A 3964-nucleotide genomic window follows, 5' to 3' on the forward strand; every position below is an offset into this window, starting at 1 on the left:
CTTTGGTTTCTGGTCCAGAGAAGAGCGTGTTAAAGCTTGAGTTACAGGACCAATCTGAACACCACCTGAAAATATGTTAAAATGTTTCCTAGTAACAGAGTTGCAGGATCACTCACATCGTCACCATGAATTCCTCCTCTTACAGCTTTAATGTAGCGAGTTAGCCAGGCTCTCAGGGCACAGTTGTGGCCAAGAATGTGTTCCTTCTGGCTCTTGGTCTGACCATCAACTACATCAACTGCACTGATTCACACCTTCAGGAAGCACCAGGTCAGAATCCTTATAATGTCTTTTTATTATTATTATTATTATTATTATTATCATGATCATTGATCTTACATCAGGGACTTCAGGTGGAAGAGAAACTAACAGGAGAGTTTCATTGACTTCTGTTTCTTCTCTCTCTTCCAGATATTGTACCTGAATCCCTCGTTACATCTTATTCATCCACCTGGTGTTGAGCAGTATGATCAGCTCACTGCAACAATCAGCCTGTTTTTCTTTAGTTACGTCTTCTGAGATCCAAGCGGCGCTCTGTTGCCTCATACGTCTCCCTTGCCATCTGCACCACCCTCAACACGCCATTGAATTTAGCTGGCGGTGGGTGCTACATCGCCGTCTGTCACCGCTCGACATGCGGAGCTCTGCACCATCAGAAGAACATACATTCTCATAGGTTGGATTTGGGCCATGAACATAGTTTCTGCTCTGTCAGATGTGTTTATCGTTCTGGCAACACAGCCTCTACAGTTATTTCATTCTACTATTTTCTGTGAGTGGAACAACCTGTTCCGACACCCTGTCAGTGTAAAGAGAGGGAGGTGTCCTACATTATACTACCTGATTGGTGTTTGGTTCACGCTCCCTCTCACAACGTACTTCAAAGATCTTCCTTGCTGCTGAAGCTGCTAAAGGAGTAAATCAGGATGGAGATGCAAAGAGAGCCAAATCAAAACCATCCCTGCTCCGGCTCAGCTGCTGCTGTGCATGCTCACCTATTTAGCCACGTTATAAGGAATGCCCTGTTGAACTTGTTCCCAAACATTTTGTACACGTGTTCTTTGTTTCTTATATCATCATCCAGGTGTTACCCAGATTTATCAGTCCGATGGTTATGGGCTAGAGACAAGGCGTTCAGGCACCTGAAAAAGCACCTGATATGTAAACTGAGATCAGCCATCACACCGTGAGTGAAGTTCATGTTGCTGTGCAGACACATTTTAAACAAAGACTGAGAAGATGAGAACAAATACATTCTGACTTTACATGCCATTAAAAAGAACATTCAGGGAGTTTCTGTCTCAGTCTCTAGTTTCAAGTCTTCTTCAAACAGCTGATGTTCATTTAGTGAATTATGATCATTTTAGAGTCAAACAGACCATAAAGCACTGATGCATTGGGGGGATACAGTGTAAGATTGACAGCTGGCACCGTCCAATGGGTGCAGGTGTGGTGGGGAGTAAGTGCTGTAGAAATGTGCATCTTCTTACCTCACGCGGTTCAGTATGAGTTAGCAGTCAACCAGTCGCATGCACCACGTCAATGCATCTCAATATAACAACATGATTATTATCTAATTATAGATCCAATCCTCAGTCGACCTGCTTTTTCAGCATCAGCACAATCAGATATAAATCTGAACTCATTAGTTTTCTAGAGCGTGCTTTTAAAAGTATTATAGAAGCTATTGCTGTTGTGTATTCTGTGCAAAATAAGGTTTCAACTCGAAATCAGACGACAACAGACATCCGTTCAATTGAGACCTGTATTGCTGCACCTATAACACTCTACACAAGGCCACCCTTCGCATCATCAGGTCCCCCCTCTTAGCAGCTGCTGCATTGGGGTGCATTACTCCAGCTGGTCAGCAAGTGGTTTCTGCTCCTCTGCTCTTTTCTAATCACTCAAATGTAGAACTAGTCTTTATAAAAACCTGCAAGAATTCAGATTGAGGTTCATACAAACATGTATTTAGTCGTTGGAAGATGTCGGATCATGAATCCTGATGTCCTAGTCGTACACGTGTTGTGTCGTGTTGTGTCGTGTCGTGTTGTGTTGTGTTGTGTTGTGTGAGGCAGTTGAGCTCGTCGCACAACATTTTAAAACTTTTTGTGTATGTGTTTAAATAAATTGTCTCATAAACACTAGAGCAAATAAAAGAAACACAAAGTAACCTACTCACGATGTCTAATAATTTCGATGTGTGTTTATCGTTAACGTATTGAAGTGAGCGCAGGTCAGGTGGGAGTGAGGAGGGAGGACACATTCAATTAATTACCCTACTGCTCATCACCAAGGACGACATGACAGCCCCGCAGGTGAGCCAAACCATCTCAAATGCCCCCTGGTGGCAAGCTGCAGTACATTTCATAAACCTGCCTCCTCCATGTTAGCAGATGGGACATGGACCAAAAGAAGAAATCATAGTACATATAAATAGTGATATAAATGTTTCTCATGGTTCCAGAGTGGAAACTCGGTGTAGAGCAGAGCGGAAACTCGGTGTAGAGCAGAGCGGAAACTCGGTGTAGAGCAGAGCGGAAACTCGGTGTAGAGCAGAGCGGAAACTCGGTGTAGAGCAGAGCGGAAACTCGGTGTAGAGCAGAGCGGAAACTCGGTGTAGAGCAGAGCGGGAACTCGGTGTAAGAACTGGAGCGGAAACTTCGGTGTGAGGCAGAGCGGGAACTCGATGTAGAGCAGAGCGAAGCTTCAGTGTAGAGCAGAGTGGAAACTCTGCTCTGCACGAGTTTGCTCTGCTCTACGCAGTTTCCCTCTGCTCTTGCAGTTTCGCTCTGCTCCCAGACCCTAAGCCACTCCCACCAGTTCCAGCTCTACTCTACCACGGACCCTGATATTAATTTGCACAATCCTGCTGACAAACATACAAATAAACAATCAAAAAACGGGCGAGGCAAAAACAGTCTCTCCTTTGCAGAGGTAACAAAAATGACCAGTTTGAATTCATCGTGTTTTGAGCAGACTTGCAGTTCCTGTGTGTAGTAGGAAACTCAGTGTAGAGCTTCATTAAGCTGAGTGGAGCAGCAGATTCAGTTCATCACAGAGACACATTGTCACTTAACATATTCAAATAAAAAGTAAAAATATTGATCACAGCTGTTTTAAGGCACAAAGTTTAAACTGCATTGTTCTTGTTTTCTGTCTTTCTAAGAAAGTTTCCCAAATGTGAAAATGTTCCTTTAAAATACACACAACATGAACACAACATGAACACAACATGAACACAACATGAACACACAATAATCCCCAGTGTCATCTATCAACTTATATAAAGTCCTGACATCAGCACCTGCAGCAGATGTTAACCAGGTGCTGATGTGTGACGTCCTACTGGGTATGATCAGTGTTTTCATGCCTACTGACCTGAATACTGACTCATCATATATTGCTGTGTGTGTGTGTGTGTGTGTGTGTGTGTGTGTGTGTGTGTGTGTGTGTGTGTGTGTGTGTGTGTGTGTGTGTGTGTGTGTGTGTGTGTGTGTGTGTGTGTATGTATTATGTATTATGTATCATGTGTGATGTGCTTTCTTCTGTTATTTCCTTTATTTAGATTCATTATTGTGGATTTTCTTGAAGTTGTTGTCGCTCTGTTTACAGATTTTCTGTGAAATGTAATTTACAGGATAAAGAGACAGTTGTTTTTCTAAAGTGGTCGTAGTTCCTGTCTTTAAAATATTTATATTCTCAGACATAAAGCAGCTGTGGGTTTAATCTGACTCTTCGCTCTGAAAGAACTGAACCAGCTTCAGGACGAGTTGAAGAGTTTGTGACACATTAGATTTAGATAATTACTTGTTGTTCTGTGCAGTTCAACATTTCGTGGCATGTTTCCTAGAACAGAGTTTACTTTTAGAAAATAATATTCTATAGAATATGTGACACTTTGGAGCTCACAGAATAACCTTCAATATTGTTTTTTGTTTTTTCAGACTCTGCCATTCCAGAC

General features: G+C 42.4%; 1 pseudogene; it reads left to right on the forward strand.

The window, feature by feature from the left end:
• The first annotated feature begins 125 nt into the window (after positions 1–125).
• On the forward strand, positions 126–2082 carry LOC124851535 (annotated as a pseudogene).
• Positions 2083–3964: the final 1882 nt, after the last annotated feature.

Source organism: Hippoglossus stenolepis, chromosome 3, assembly GCF_022539355.2.
Source record: "Hippoglossus stenolepis isolate QCI-W04-F060 chromosome 3, HSTE1.2, whole genome shotgun sequence".
In the NCBI taxonomy this organism is placed as follows: domain Eukaryota; kingdom Metazoa; phylum Chordata; class Actinopteri; order Pleuronectiformes; family Pleuronectidae; genus Hippoglossus; species Hippoglossus stenolepis.